Source organism: Nicotiana attenuata, unplaced genomic scaffold, assembly GCF_001879085.1.
Source record: "Nicotiana attenuata strain UT unplaced genomic scaffold, NIATTr2, whole genome shotgun sequence".
NCBI lineage: Eukaryota > Viridiplantae > Streptophyta > Magnoliopsida > Solanales > Solanaceae > Nicotiana > Nicotiana attenuata.
The window spans coordinates 300920-318756 of NW_017670365.1; positions in this window are offsets into that span (position 1 = coordinate 300920).

Genomic DNA, 17837 nt, shown 5'->3' on the forward strand with positions numbered 1-17837 from the left:
TGCATTTCTAGGCTAAACAAATATCCAACTCCCTTCCTAGCTCCCTGTGGAAATTGACCCCGATACCACTATTGGGTAAAAGTATTAGCGCCCATTCTTCCAAAGGTTGAGTCTGCTGCGACCTAATCACTTAGCATACTTTGATTCCACTCATATTTGACATTTGGAATTAATGCAATCAAATTTTGGCAATACTGCTAAATTTATCATTTTTCGCAATGTTTTGAAGTTGACGTGACCTAAGCGTGAATGCCATAAAGTGTTTGACTCAAGTAAGTAAGAAAAAGCATTAACTTTATTGATAGGAACTGCTATTACATTTAGCTTAAAAAGGCCCTCATTTAGGTAACCTTTTCCTACATACATATCATTCTTACTTAGTACAACACTATTGGAAACAAAAATACATTCGAATTTCTGGAACATGGAGAACTTGGTTTAGAGTCACTATTTTTCCCGACGTCATCTTTAACGCAATCTTGCCAACTCCTTCAATTTTGGCTGTAGACGAATTTCCCATGAAAATTGTCTCGTCGGGTCCTGCGGGGGCATAAGAAGAAAATAACTCCTTGTTAGCACAAACATGGCAGGTGGCTCCAGAATCTATCCACCACTCTTTAGGATTTCTTACCAAGTTGCATTCAGACAACATGGCACACAAGTCCTCCATTTCTTCAGCATTTTCAACCATGTTAGCTTGATTCATCTTCTTCTTATCATTCTTTGGTGCACGACAATCCACGGCCTTATGCCCAGATTTTCCATAGTTGTGGCAATTGCCCTTGAACTTTTTCTTGCTTGGGTAATTCTTTGGTCCAGAAGCCTTCTTTCTCTTCTTATTTTGTGGCGCCTCCTCAAATATATTAGCCCTTATTATTGTCGAGTTTCCACGTGACTTCTTTTCGGCATTTTTTTTCTCTTCTTCTATCCTCAACGAACAATCAAGTTTTCTAGTGTCATTTCCTTCTGCTTGTGTTTAAGATAGTTCTTAAAGTCCTTCCACAACGGAGGTAACTTCTCAATGAAAGCGGAGACTTGAAAGGCCTCATTAATGACTATACCTTCAGCAATAAATTCATAATTAATAACAAGATAAATCTTATTAATAAATTTATTGATTCGGGTCATACCTTCAGCAAGGAGGTCATGCACAATAACTTGTAATTCTTGGACTTGAGTTATGACCGACCTAGTGTCAATCATCTTGAAATCCAAAAACCTTGCAGCCACGAAGTTCTTAAGTCCGGCATCCTCAGTCTTGTACTTTTTCTTAAGCACATTCCATAATGCTTTTGATGTTTCCATGACACTATAGACATTGTACATGCTATCTTCCAAACAACTCAAGATGTAGTTCTTGCACAAGAAATTAGAATGTTTCCATGCTTCGGTTACAACACATCGTTCGTCATCTGGAGTGTTTTCTGCCAGGACCGGAGGATCCTCCTTGATGAATCGCTGCAAACTCAACGTAGTAAGATAGAAGAGCATCTTTATTTGCCAGCTTGGTTTTCATTCGTCATTTTCTGTAAAGTTGGAAACAAAACAGAACTTGGTTAAATCAGTGAAGTTTTGATATCTTCAAACTGAATACCAAAACAAACATACAACACGTAACAATGGTGAAGTTTTTATATACTTCAAACCCGTATGTTCATTATTCCGGTAAAGTTTTGATATACTTTAAACCGGACAGAACAATTATTGGAGTAGAAAGCACGAAAGCTTTAATCTCCAAAACAATATACAAATATAGATAACAGTTTTAATATATATTTCAACACAGAAACGTTAGTATAATATAATCGCTAACTAACTAACTACTAACAGCTGTAACTAACTAATGGAAAGCAGTAACTAACTAATGGAATGAACAGTAACAACTACCAACTAACTATCGGAAAGAGAAATAAAAATACAGTGCAGTAGTGTACTGATATAATCTTAATACCCCCCTCTTCAATTTGGAGGTGGAGGAAACACAACCAACTTGCTCAAGACAGTAGCATGTTTGATCCTAATGAGAGATTTTGTGAGGATGTCAGCGAGTTGATCAGTAGTCCGTATATGGTGAAGCAGGATGAGACCTCCTGTAAGCTTGGACCTGACAAAGTGTCAATCAACTTCAATGTGTTTAGTGCGCTCATGAAACACTGGATTCCTGGCAATGTGGAGAGCAGATTGACTGTCACAAAATATAGGGATAGGTAGAGCAGGAGGGACAGTCAATTCTGTGAGCACACGATGCAACCAAACAAGTTCACCAACAACCTTCCTAATGGATCTATACTCTGCTATTGCTGAGGAAAGGGAGATTATTTCTTGCTTCTTAGATTTCCAACTGATAGGGCTGTTGCCCAATAGAACAATATAACCTGATACCGACTTCCTGGAGTCAGGGCATACAGCCCAATCAGAATCGCAGTAAACCTTAACTGAGAAGTCAGCATCATTGGACATGAAGAGACCCAAGGTGGGATCCTTGAGTAGATATCTAAGCATATGGTAGGAAGCTTGAAGGTGGGGCTCTCTAGGATCCTGCATAAATTGGCTTAGATATTGTACTCCATAGGCTATGTCCAGTCTAGTGTTGGTGAGGAAGTTTAACTTTCCAACCAACTGTCTATAGAAAGTAGGATCAGATAAGGGTACTCCTTCCTTAGCCTTCAACTTTATTGTGGGATCAAGGGGAGAAGATAGACTGGTAGAATAGAGACAGTCATATTCCTTGAGAAGGTCAAGAACAAACTTCCTTTGTGAAATCAAGATTCCACCATCTCTATAAAGCACTTCAAGTCCCAAGAAATAGTGTAGTTTTCCTAAGTCTTTGATCTTAAATTATTCATGTATTAAGGTTTTCAACATTGAATTTTAGTGAGGTCATTTCCTGTTAATAGAACATCATCTACATAGACTCCCACGAACACCACACAATCAGATGTCTTCTTATAGAACAAGGATTAATCGTGCATAGAGTGACTGTAACCTATGGAATATAGAGCCTCAGTGAGTTTAGCATACCACTGTCTGCTAGCTTGCTTTAGGCCATAGAGAGATTTATTCAATCTGCAAACTAGCTTAGGAGAAGAGACTGCAAGCCCTTGAGGTAGTTTCATATATACTTCCTCATGCAAATCTCCATGAAGGAAAGCATTGTTCACATCCAGCTGAAATAACTCCCAGTTCTTCTTAGCTGTAGTAGCAATTAAAGCTCTAACAATGGTCATCTTCACTACTGGAGAAAAGGCTTCTGTGTAATCTACTCCATCCTTTTGTGTATATCCTTTCACCACTAATCTAGCTTTATATCTTTCTATGCTTCCATATGCTTTGTGTTTGATCTTATATACCCACTTGCAGCCTATGGCTTGCTTTCTAGCAGGCAATGGAACCAATGTCCAGGTGTTGTTTACATGAAATGCTTCAAATTCCTGAGTCATGGCATGTTGCCAGGCAAGATTGACTGCTGCTTCTTCATAAGACAAAGGCTCTCTGTCATTACAAATGCTTCTCACAACCTACTGGCTATCAGTATTCAGGACATCAGGAGTGATACGATTACTTTGGATAAAAAGAGCATTGAGAGAAAAGGGTGAACTGGTCTGAGTGACTTCAGTATTTTGAGGTTGCTTTAGGTTAGGCATAGAACAGACATATTCAGACAGGTAAGATGGGGTCTTAGACACTCTACTAGACACCCTTTGATTTGGCCTCAATATAGAAGATGAGGGTTGATCAACCCTTGATGTGACTGGAGGTATTGCTTGTGGTGATGTGGTGTTAAGAATGGGAGGTGAGTGTATGATGTGGTTAGGTGGCACTGGAATGGATGAGTGTGTGGTGTGACTAGGTGATGGTGTAGGAGAGGGACTGTGAGTGGGATAAGTTCTGAAAACATCAGAGTGGTCTTGATGTGTGATAATGTCAGGCATGGAATAAGAGGAGTTTGACATTGATGGAAGTGAAAAAGGGAAGATTGATTCATGAAAAACCACATCTCTAGACACACAAATTTTCTTGGTAGCTAGATTCAGCACTTTGTACCCCTTAACACCAAAGGATAGCCTATAAAAACATGTGGGGAAGTTCTTGGTTCAAACTTATCCCTGTGAGGTTTGGGAACAGTTGGATAGCACATGCAACCAAAACTTCTTAAATGTGAGTAGTTTAGTTTCCTTACATACAACAACTCAAAAGGGCACTTATTTTCAAAGGTAGAGTAGGTAATCGATTGATGAGAAAGGTTGCTATAAGCACACACTCTCCCCAGTATCTCAAGGGGAGTTTGGCTTGAAATAGTAGGGCTCTAGCAGTTTCCAATAGGTATTTGTGTTTTCTTTCTACTATGCCTTTTTGCTGGGGTGTATAAGGATATGTTCTTTGGTGTTCAATGCCTTTTGACTGGAAGAATGAGGTGGCTTCAGTGCTAGTAAATTCCAGACCATTGTCTGATCTGATACACTTTATACTGGTAGAAAATTGTGTCCCAACCATGGATATAAAACTTCTGAGAGTGTGTAATGCATTGCTCTTGCAATGGATCTGCTAAATTCATCTACTATGGTGAGAAAATATTTGAAGTTGCCATGAGTGCGTACATGATAAGGTCCCCACAGGTCTACATGTAGGAGATCAAATATGGCAGTGGTGTTTGTGACTTTTAAGGGAAAAGGAAGTCTAGCTTGCCTGGCCGTAGGACATATAGAGCAAAGGAAAGGTTGTTTTGGTGCAAAAGTTACTGGTATATTAGATATCCCTTTCATCTTTCCAAAGGGTACATGTCCAAATCTGTAGTGCCATAATATATCGATATCACTTACATCAATTGAGAAAGGCTCAGAATTATAACCCCAGTTTGTTTTATTGCAAGTGAAATCATTTACAGTAGGAGATGGAGACACAGTATTTACAGTAGAACTGGGGATACAGGAATGGGAAGGACACTGAGTATTTACAGATGGGCAAGTTTGACAAGAATGAGAAAAATAAGGTGTTGTAGCAACATGGCCTACACTTTTCTTTGCTGTTGTAGGACTTCCTTTATTCAAACAGTCTGAGCAGAGAAGGTACTCTCCATCATGGACCTTACCAATCTCCAGAGGCCTCTTCAGAGAAGGGGCCTACAGAAAGCAACATATGTTAGAAAAGGAAGCCAGACGTTTGAGATGTGTTGTCAATGAACTGATAGAGATGATATTATATTTGAAGGATGGGACAAATAGGACTCTATATAGAACTATTTTAGGTGTAAGAGTTACAGTTCCTACTTCTGTGACTTTGACTTTGTAGCCATTAGGTAGTTTCACAAGTAAGGGATAAGGCAAGCAATTATGTTCTATAGGTGTGTTTTGTTAAAGGTCATATGGTGTGAAGCTCCTGAGTCCAAAATCCATAAGTCAGCTTTTGCTTGAAAACATTTGCATGACAGTTTATCAAAGTCTATAGAAGAAGTACATGTCACAATACCTGCAAAATTCACTGTTGCATTGGCTGGATTTGTGTTACTTGAATTGTCTCCTGTCTCATTGCTTTGGAAGTGTTGAAGTAGTCTTAACACTTGATCATATTGCTCCTTTGAAAGGTTCATATTCTGGCTATTGTGACCTCCTTGGTTCTCCAGATCTTCTCCATGATTTGATATTATCCCCGATGGTATAGCCTGCATACCAGCTATAGCATTTGCTGCAACATTTTTCCCCCTATTGTTCCTGGGATACTGATTGTGATTGTTCGAATTGTAATTCCGGGCTCCTTGTCGATTAAACTATTGTGGATATCCATGAAGTTTGAAGTATTTTTCCTTGGTGTGACCTTGTCTCTTGCAGAAATCACAATAAGGCCTAGGTCTGCTGTTTACTGAGAAGTTTGTTGTGAATCCTCTTGGAGCTGTCATACTAGCATTCATTGCAGTAGACTCAAGGTTCAATTGATTCCTTGGTTGAAATTCTCTTTGTTTCTCCTTTTGCACCGGAAGAGCAAAAGCTTGTGCCATTGAAGGCAGGGGATTCATCATTCGGATGCTCCCTCGAACTGCGGTATAAACCTCATTCAAGCCCATTAGGAATTGTATTAATCTCCTGTCCTATTCATCTTTGTGCATATTCTCTTTCGCACCACAAGTGCATTGACAGTACAGATGGATTTTGCACTCAGATTGGTTAATTATTCCCATAATTTCTTCATCTTCGTGTAGTATCCAGTGATGTCGAGTACTCCTTGGCTCAAATCATTGATTTCCTTTTGGATCTGGTATAGTTTTGCTCCATTCGTCTAATCATAACGATCTTCAAGTTCTCTCCACAATTCTACTGAACTACTCACATACTCCACACTGTCTGCAATTTCTTTGCAAGTGAATTCAAAATCCTTGAGGTTACCATATCGTCACACCTCTCCCATTGTCTAAAGCTTAATGAATTCGAATTAGGCTTTACACATGTTGTTGCTACTGTGTTAAAATGCAAAATCAGAAAACTGTTAGAAGAATAAAAGAAACTGGAAAAACAATAAAGATTAAGAAATATTCCGAGTCCACAATTTGCTTGTGCGTCCTTAAGAAATTTTAACCTCCTCACACATTGCCAATGTAATGGATTAAATCCTCCCAGGATAAAACGGAATAAACCTTCCTGCAACAGTGGCAATACAAACTGCAGGATACCAACGAACTTAAAGAATGGAGCAAATCACACTTACGAATTTGAGAGAGAGAGAGACTGCAAATTAGAATGCAGTATTTTCAGAAAGAAGGAAGTTCTGTAATGTTTTTGGTGTGTTAAAAACGAAGCCATGCCTCAGAATTTATAGGCAATTATTGGAAGAGGTGTGATGTTTGTTCTGGAAAGGTGCCTTTTCAGAAGTTTACGCGGCCTGCCGCGGTCCTACCGCGGTTACGCCAGGACCGCGGCCAGAGTGGCCCTCTGAATCTGCAGCAGGGTTCTGGCGCGGTCCTACCGCGGTTACGCCAGGACCGCGGCCGGACTATCCTTCTGAATCTTCAGCAGTGATCTGGCATTTAATTAATTATTAAATAATTAATTAAATAAATTTTGTCCAAAAAATAATCTTATCGATCATTTGACAAATCCAAATCCAAAGCCGAAGCCGAAGCCGAAGCCGAAGCCGAGCCGAGCCGAGCGAGCGACGACGACGGCGCGAGGGTTCATTCTCTTCAACTCCTTTTAAGAGCTTTAAGAAGTGATTCTATATATAAGCACACAAATGTAGTTGTCCCTCACCAATGAGGGACAAAGTGCAAGTTAAAAGCCCACTTCATTCAAATTTTCATTTCCCTCCATTTTATTTCCCACCATTTCCAATTCACACTTTTATACTTTAAAGCCCAATGCTTAAAGTCTTTGAAGCCCAATGCCTTTAAAGTCCAACAATCCCCCACATGAATGGGAATGGCTTTAACAAGAATGATCATAGATGAAAGCTGTGTGATTTGCAAGTAAGGATTAATCGCATCTGGATAAGTAGGTTTCCCTTTGAACTTTCCGTAGTGAACACATGTCGGATATACTCGGTCAATCGGTAGATTTGATATCTTTGAACCGTCGAACTTTAGTGTATACCTAGACAACCATATGTCACACAACCAACCCTTAACCGTCTTTTGGTTCTCATTGTTGTGTTCGTTTCAGCCATGAACACCGCCTGGTTTCATAAGTGTGTAGAGAATTGGCCTTAAAAAATTCTCATTGAAGCGGCTTCCACTTCACACTTATATAGGTGATTCCTAAACGTGTAATCCTTTAGATTGACACTATTTGATAAATACCACATCAAACTTAGGTAATAAGAACGTGTAAAGTTCTATCCTTGTTACTGAACATTGTCTTCATCACGAGAAGGGACCAAAGATTTTACTTTAACAATGTTGAACCGGTCAATCACAACTTTGTTTGAGCTCCTTGAACCTAGATTTCGGAACATCCAAAATTCTAGGTAGAGTTACCGCCATGTTGACTTGTCCTCAGCCATAGTCCCATTCCCTTGGATGATTTCTCAACTCCCTCTCTAGTTAAGCCTTTTGTAAGAGGATCCGCCACATTATCCTTTGATCTTACATAATCAATAGTGATAATTCCACTAGAAAGTAGTTGTCTAACGGTGTTATGTCTTCGTCGTATATGACGAGGCTTTCCGTTATACATAACGCTCCCTGCCCGTCCTATTGCAGCCTCACTAGCGCAATGTATGCAAATAGGAGCCAAAGGTTTTGGCGAGAACGGAATGTCTTCTAAAAAACTTCGAAGCCATTCAGCTTTTTCACCGGCTTTATCCAAAACTATAAACTCTGATTCCAGTGTAGAGCGAGCGATGCACGTTTGTTTGGAAGACTTCCAAGATACTGCTCCTCCACCAACAGTAAAAACATATCCACTTGTGGATTTTGTTTCTGTTGAGCCGGTTATCTAATTTGCATCACTATATCCTTCGATAACCGCAAGATATTTATTGTAGTGCAAAGCGTAGTCTTCGGTATACTCCAAATATCCCAGAACTCGTTTCATTGCCACCCAGTGATGTGTGTTTGGATTACTTGTGAATCGACTAAGTTTACTTATTGCACAAGCTATATCAGGTCGTGTACAGTTCATGATGTACATTAAGCTTCCCAACACACGAGCATACTCCAATTGAGACGTACTTTCACCTTTATTCTTTATAAGATGATGATTTAAGGCAATTGGAGTTCTTGCACTCCTAAATTCCAAGTGTTTGAATTTTTCAAGTACCATTTTCATGTAATGTGATTGAGACAAAGCTAGACCCTGAGGAGTCCTCTGGATTTTAATTCCTAGAATTACATCGGCAACTCCTAAGTCTTTCATATCAAACTTACTAGCAAGCATACGTTTAGTAGCTTGAATGTCGGCAATGTCTTTGCTCATTATTAGCATATCATCAACATATAAGCAAACAATGACTATATGATTTGGAACGTTCTTAATGTAAACACATTTATCACATTCATTAATCTTAAAGCCATTTGACAACATTGTTTGGTCAAATTTCGCATGCCATTGCTTGGGTGCTTGTTTTAGTCCATAAAGAGACTTAACAAGTCGACACACCTTCTTTTCTTTTCCCGGAACCACAAACCCTTCAGGTTGGTCCATGTATTTTACATCCATTTGATGGATTTGAAGATCATACAAGGCGGCTAACGCTATTAGCATCCGAATGGATGTAATTCTTGTTACCGGTGAGTATGTGTCAAAATAGTCAAGACCTTCTCGCTGTCTAAATCCTTTGACAACAAGTCTTGCCTTGTATTTGTCAATAGTACCATCGTCTTTCATTTTCTTCTTGAAAATCAATTTAGAACCCAACGTTTTGTTACCTGGAGGAAGATCAACCAATTCCCAAGTATGGTTGCTCAATATGGATTCTATTTCACTATTGACAGCTTCTTTCCAATATTGTGCTTCTGAGGAAGACATTGCTTCCTTGAAGGTACGAGGCTCATTTTCTAACAGGAAAGTCAGAAAATCTGGACCGAATGAAGTAGATGTCCGTTGACGTTTACTTCTTCTCGGATTTTCCTCATTAGGCATACCATCTGTTATTTTCTCCCGAGGTCGTTTTGATTTTGGTAGGTCACTTCACTTTCCTTTTTATACGGATAAATAGTTTCAAAGAATTCAGCATTATCTGATTCTATTATCGTATTAACGTGAATTACAGGATTTTCTGACTTATGAACCAGAAAACGATATGCCTTGCTATTGGTTACATATCCAATAAATACTCAATCAACCGTTTTTAGACCTATCTTAACCCTTTTAGGTTTAGGAACTTGTACCTTAGATAAACACCCCCACACTTTGAAGTATTTCAAGCTGGGCTTCCTTCCTTTCTATTTTTCATAGGGAATGGACTGTGTTTTACTATGGGGTACACGGTTAATTATTCGGTTAGCTGTAAGTATAGCTTCCCCCCACAAGTTCTGTGGTAAACCAGAACTTATCAACAACGCATTCATCATCTCTTTCAACGTTCAATTCTCTCTCTCCGCAATTCCATTAGATTGTGGAGAGTAAGGGACAATTGTTTGGTGAATAATGCCATTTTCCAAACATACTTCTTCAAAAGGAGATTCATATTCTCCACCCCTATCACTTCTTATCATTTTGATCTTTTTGTTTAGTTGTGTTTCAACTTCACTCTTGTATTGCTTGAAAGCATCAATTGCCTCATCTTTACTATTAAGTAAATAAACATAGCAGTATCTCGTGCTATCGTCAATAAAAGTAATAAAATACTTTTTCCCACCGCGAGATGGTGTTGACTTCATGTCGCAAATATCTGTGTGAATTAAGTCTAAAGGACTTGAATTCCTTTCAACGGACTTATAAGGATGCTTAGCATACTTTGATTCCACACATATTTGACATTTGGAATTAATGCAATCAAATTTTGGCAATACTTCTAGATTTATCATCTTTCGCAATGTTTTGAAGTTTACGTGACCTAAACGCGAATGCCATAAAGTGTTTGACTCAAGCAAGTAAGAAGAAGCATTCACTTTATTGATAGGAACTGCTATTACATTTAGCTTAAAAAGGCCCTCATTTAGGTAACCTTTTCCTACATACAAATCGTTCTTACTTAGTACAACACTATTAGAAACAAAAATACATTTGAATCCATTCTTGACAAGAAGTGAGGTAGACACAAGATTCTTGCGAATTTCTGGAACATGGAGGACTTGGTTTAGAGTCACTATTTTTCCCGACGTCATCTTCAACGCAATCTTGCCAACTCCTTCAATTTTGGCTGTAGATGAATTTCCCATGAAAATTGTCTCGTCGGGTCCTGCGGGGGCATAAGAAGAAAATAACTCCTTGTTAGCGCAAACATGGCGGGTGGCTCCAGAATCAATCCACCATTCTTTAGGATTTCCTACCAAGTTGCATTCAGACAACATGTCACACAAGTCCTCCATGTCTTCAGCATTTTCAACCATGTTAGCTTGATTCTTTTTCTTCTTATCATTCTTTGGTGCACGACAATCCACGGCCTTATGCCCAGATTTTCCACAGTTGTGGCAATTACCCTCGAACTTTTTCTTGCTTGGGTAATTCTCTGGTCCAGAAGCTTTCTTCCTCTTCTTATTTTGTGGCGCCTCCTCAACAATGTTAGCCCTTATTATTGTCGAGTTGCCACGTGACTTCTTTTCAGCATTTTTGTTGTCCTCTTCTATCCTCAAACGAACAATCAAGTCTTCTAGTGTCATTTCCTTCCGTTTTGTGTTTAAGATAGTTCTTAAAATCCTTCCACAGCGGAGGTAACTTCTCAATGAAAGCAACGACTTGAAAGGCCTCATTTATGACCATACCTTCAGCAATAAATTCATAATTAATAACAAGATAAATCTTATTAATAAATTTATTGATTCGGGTCATACCTTCAGCAAGGAGGTCATGCACAATAACTTGTAATTCTTGGACTTGAATTATGACCGACCTAGTGTCAATCATCTTGAAATCCAAAACCTTGCAGCCACGAACTTCTTAAGTCCGGCATCCTCATTCTTGTACTTTTTCTCAAGCGCATTCCATAATGCTTTTGACGTTTCCATGACACTATAGACATTGTACAGGCTATCTTCCAAACAACTCAAGATGTAGTTCTTGCAGAAGAAATCAGAATGTTTCAATCCTTTAGTTACAACATATCGTTCGTCATCTGGAGTGTTTTCAGTCAGGACCGGAGGATCCTCCTTGATGAATCGCTGCAAACTCAACGTAGTAAGATAGAAGAGCATCTTCATTTGCCAGCGTTTGAAGTCGATACCGGAAAATTTTCCGGGTTTTTCTGCTGGTGCCATAGCATGAGCAGGAGTTGAACGGCTTGACGAGGCAGCCACATTTGTAACAGTAGCACCCGTTCCCGCAACATTTTCATTAGCTTGGTTTTCATTCGTCATTTTTCTGTAAAGTTGGAAACAAAACAGAACTTGGTTAAATCAGTGAAGTTTTGATATCTTCAAACTGAATACCAAACCAAACATACAACACGTAACAATGGTGAAGTATTTATATACTTCAAACCCGTACGTTTATTATTCCGGTAAAGTTTTGATATACTTTAAACCGGACAAATAATTGTTGGAGTAGAAAGCACGAAAGCTTTAATCTCCAAACCAGTATATAAAATATAGATAACAGTTTAATATATATTTCAACACAGAAACGTTAGTATAAAATTCCTTAAGCTTGTTGTTGCCACTATGTTAAAATGCAAAATCAGAAAACTGTTAGAAGAATAAAAGAAACTGGAAAAACAATAAAGATTAAGAAATATTCCGAGTCCACAATTTGCTTGTGCGTCCTTAAGCAATTTTAACCCCCTCACACGTTGCCAAGGTAATGGATTAAATCCTCCCAGGATAAAACGGAATAAACCTTCCTGTAACAGTGGCAATACAAACTACAGGATACCAACGAACTTAAAGAACGGAGCAAATCACACTTACGAATTTGAGAGAGAGAGACTGCGAATTAGAATGCAGAATTTTCAGAAAGAAGGAAGTTCTGTAATGTTTTTGGTGTGTTAAAAACGAAGCCATGCCTCAGAATTTATAGGCAATTATTGGAAGAGGTGTGATGTTTGTTCTGGAAAGGTGCCTTTTCAGAAGTTTACGCGGCCTTCCGCGGTCCTACCGCGGTTACGCCAGGACCGCGGCCAGAGTGGCCCTCTGAATCTGCAGCAGGGTTCTGGCGCGGTCCTATCGCGGTTACGCCAGGACCGCGGCCAGACTATCCTTCTGAATCTTCAGCAGTGATCTAGCATTTAATTAATTATTAAATAATTAATTAAATAAATTTTGTCCAAAAAATAATCTTATCGATCATTTGACAAATCCAAATCCGAAGCCTAAGCCGAAGCCGAAGCCGAAGCCGAAGCCGAAGCCGAAGCCGAAGCCGAAGCCGAGCCGAGCGAGCGACGACGACGGCGCGAGGGTTCATTCTCTTCAACTCCTTTTAAGAGCTTTAAGAAGTGATTCTATGTATAAGCACACAAATGTAGTTGTCCCTCACCAATGAGGGACAAAGTGCAAGTTAAAAGCTCACTTCATTCAAATTTTCATTTCCCTCCATTTTATTTCCCACCATTTCCAATTCACACTTTTATACTTTAAAGCCCAATGCTTAAAGTCTTTGAAGCTCAATGCCTTTAAAGTCCAACAACACATTCTCCAGTAATGAAACCTAATTTATTTTTAACCGATAGGGATCTCAACACACTTCTCCTCCATGAACGATATCCTAGTCAATCAAAAGGTACTGGAACTAAAACTAGCCTAGAGCTATCAGAGGGATGAATGTAGAGTGGACTGCTCACATCGATTGTCGATTGGATCTCTGCTGTTGTCGCATTCGCAGTGTTTGCATCATCTATCGCCATGTTTGCCTTAGCTTGAAATGAAGAATGAATAAGAAGGAAAATTGACGGATTGAGAAGACGAAAGTGCAGAAAACCTCGATCGAATGAACTGAGAGATGAGCCCTAATTTTCAATACGAAGAAGACAATAGACTGCAAACTATAATTCAATGGATTGCCTCGTCGCTAGAACCTTGCTCTGATACCATGTTCAACTCAAAGAAGCATGAACTAAGAAAGCTCCACAGTCTACAATGGAGGAAGCGATCAGAAGCTTCCAAGGGATCGAAGCTAGAACACAGAAATGGAACCTCTCAATTGAGTGAAAATGAGAAATCACTTTTCATTATGCTGGAGCTGGATTCTTATATACAATGAGATCGATTAATGACAGCTAAGCTACAGCTAATCAATCGCCAACTAACTAACTACTAACAGCTGTAACTAACTAATGGAAAGCAGTAACTAACTAATGGAATGAACAGTAACAACTACCAACTAACTATCGGAAAGAGAAATAAAAATACAGTGCAGTAGTGTACTGCTATAATCTAAATAGTATTATCAATTCCTATTTCTAGCATAAAGTGTAAATAAAGAAAATAGCCCGTGTAAACATACAATTTTAGTTTTTTTTTTTGGGTAGAAATACAATTTGTAGTTAGTTACGACAAACTTGGTATTTTGTTGTATATTAATTTAGGGCATTTGACGAGCATTATCATCAACCTTTCCCGCCCACCGAAATTAAGCATAAAGTTATTGTTGTATTAATACTCCATTACTTAATGAAACATAATTGCTGTTTTTCTTGGTATGATGGCGATTGTTCTTATTAACTATTGCTGAGGTGAGTGTTGACGGTTGACTGTTGATTGATTAGTGTCACATACATATATACCAGTGCGGAATTTAGTTAGTAATTTTTAATCAAACAATGTATTTATCTTAAGGAACTTATCAAGTACGTATACATATTAAATTTAAAACTCAATTATTAACACTTGAAATCGTCATTTTAGAAAAGTCTTAATAGTTCAATTGGTTGGCTAGTTGAATTTCCACCTTATTGGTGATAATCACATTCTCCATCTTGTAATACTCTCTACCATTTCCTCTACCCTATGCAAAAAAACAGAAAAGAAATCATCATTTCTAAAATGTAGAAGTCATAAAGGGCCCGTTTGGCCATAAAAAAAGATTCCCTTTCTTTTTCCAGTTTTTTTTCAAAATTAGTGTTTGGTCATGAACATTTCAAATTTTCACTTGAAATTGAATTTCAGAATTTTTCGGAATTTGAAAAACTCTAAAAAGCCATTTTCCAAAATTTTCACTTCAAAGCACTCACGAAATTCAAAAATAACTCCAAATTGTATTCATGTCCAAACACAACTCTAATTTTCAAATATCATTTTCAACTTAGAAAATCCTTTTTACTTTTTTTTTTTTCGGAATGGGATCCTCTCCTGTACCCTTTCCTCTCGTACTTCCCAAAATGCAGAAGTTCATTAGATATGATAAGTTATTATAGTGGTTAAATATAGCTCAAAGCCAAAAGACCATAATTCACTTCCAAGTGAAGTAATTTATTGTCCTCTACTGAAATGTTATTATATATATTGGAATTTTTTTATCAATATGGAGAGCAATAAGTTTTAAAGTGAACGAATTTACTTAAGAAATTAAAAAAAAATTGACTTAAGAACTACGATTAACTAAGAACATGGAGGGCCCATGTCTACAACTATTAGAACCAACACATGACTTATCTTTAAAGGGATTTCATTGAATCTAATCAAGTAATACAAACTATCAAGTGGTATTTGATTAAATAAACATTTATCTCTTTCTTAAGTGTCTAATTAATGTCTATATGACTTCTTAGAAAAGTAATAGTTAGATTGGAAAAATATTATGTCTTCTTGATTTTCCAAAATAGTAAATATTTGATCGGACTTTTCCTTAAACTAAAAGGGCAAATATAAAAGAACCCCCGGAAGTACAAAATAACCTAAATGACTTTGTTTGAAAATACGACCATAACCACCACAAAATAGTAAATGTTAAGTAAGGCATGCTAACAGTTATGCGGCGCCTCCTGAGATTCCTTGGAAGGGCGACGTAAGGCTAAGCAACTGATGTCAATTCAGTTACTATCCGCCAACTGAGGTCCCCTCCGTACGCTAGACGAGATTGTCAGTGCCATACGGGAAAACCAATGTTAAGAGCAATCGAGAGAACATAAATGAGAATTGAGAATGAAAGAAAGTTTGACTGCATTACTGAAAGTTATTACAGAAAAGCAACGCGGTGTCGAGGGGGAGAGACACCAGTATAGAGAATTGTTTACTTGCTAGAAAGTTTGATTGCTCGATCCCCCCTAATAGTGCTTAAAAAAAATTCAAAGTTACACGACTAGACTTGACTAAGCTAGAGAAACATAATGGAAGTACATGAAATAAAACTACTCTATATTTACATGAAAAGGACTTAGTTTTCTACAAGGCAGAAATAGGTCCGTTGTCAGCAACATTGTCTTAGCGCTGTTGGCATCTGCCTGCGGCTGGCGAGGGATATCGATAGGGCGACAGAGGCACATGCGCGCTTGTCACTTGGCGCAGCCAAGACCACGGGGCCGTCCGTGGCGCTAGGAGTTAGGAGGCTTGCTAGGACGCTACGGGGCGCGCCCAAGGGGTCATGGGGCATGGCTGGAAAGCCGCCCATGACATTCTCCCCCACCTGAGTTGGCGACGTCCTCGACTCCTTACTTGCTAGATAATAATCAATTAGGCTCTTGTAGGCTTTGAGGTTTGTTCCCCTCTCCCAAGTATTATCCTCTGTATCGCAGCCCTGCCATTTCACCAAGAAATCTTGGTGATCTTTCCTTGAGGAATGAATTACTCTATCATCAAGGATAGCTTCAACACGCCTTTTTCCGGTTGAACTGGGGCCTCGAATACTGGGTATTGTGAGCTGGCTCCGCGAAGGATCCTCCGTGTCTTCCCGAAAAGGTTTTAGAAGGCTGACATGGAAGACGGGAAGAATTTTCCACCAAGCTGGGGTATCCACCTGGTATGCAACTTTCCCAATGCGCCTTTCAATGGACAAGGGTCCAATGTATTTTTGCAATAGGCGAGGGTCATGGACCCCCGCAAACAAGTACCGCTTGGGATTTTGACCATCACTTTGTCTCCCACTTGGTATTCAACAAAGCAATGATTTTGATCAGCATGCCTCTTCATCCGCTTTTGAGATTTGACAAGATAGCTCCGTACTATCTCCAAATTTCTCTTCCATTCTTTTGAGAAGCTAGCAGCTCGAGGAGATTTAGACATGTTTGGTATAACCTCTGGAATCTGATCAACCTGAACCCGCTACTCTGGGGTACGGGCGACAGGAGTCTGTGCTCCTCCCCCGACCTGAGATGTGGCTGGAGCAAGGCGAATCAACCTTGCCTGAGCTAGAGTATGACATGCTCAAGAACTGTGCAAGGGTCTCCTGAAGAGCTGGTGTAGTAGTAGTAGGCGTCTCAGGTGCTTGCGCGCCGACTGGAGCTACTGGTGGTTCCTTTGTAGCAGCTTGCTCGGGTGCTCTGGCTGTACCACGTGGGTGTCCTCAACCTCTACCCCGGCCCCGGCCTCTGGAGGCTCTAGTAGGGGGCGGGGGTGCCTGGTCATCTCCGGTTACACGTGCCGTCACCATCTGTGAGAGAATAGAAGACAGAAGTTTAGAATTTCGAAGTCAACAATTTCGCACTACAAGGAATCAAAAGAAGTGAAATTTTCCTAACAGTTCCATAGCCTCCGGAAGATAAGTAGAGACGTCTTCGTACTGATCCGCGAGACTCTAATAAATCGACTTGTGACTCACGACACCTATAAACCTAGGGCTCTGATACAACCTTGTCATGACCCAAATTCTCCCTCCGTGAATTTGTCGTGACGGCACCTAGTCCCTACGACTAGGTAAGCCTAACACTTTGTAGAAATGAAACGAAAAACATGAAAATTAACAACTAACAGTAACAGATAGTTTAAATAAGACATTTGAGATGCCGCTCGACATATACAATAATCAACTCTCGAGATATACACAACTCTCACAAGAACCGGAACACCGTAAGCCACAAGCTTCTAAGAATTCTAGCTGTTCTATACATCGATGTTTAAAGAAATGAGGGAAGAATTAACATAAGGGGATAGAGGGGGACTCCGAGGTCTGCAGACGCGGGTAGATGTACCTTGAAGTCTCCTGAAAGCAGCAACCGTGCAACTAAACTCGAGGCTGGAAGGAGGTACCTAGATCTGCACTCGAAAAACATGTGCAGAAGAGGCGTGAGTACACCACAATGGTACTCAGTAAGTGCCAAACCTAACCTCGTCGAGTAGTGACAAGGTCAAGTCAGAGCCCTACTGGTGTATATGTATATATATATAT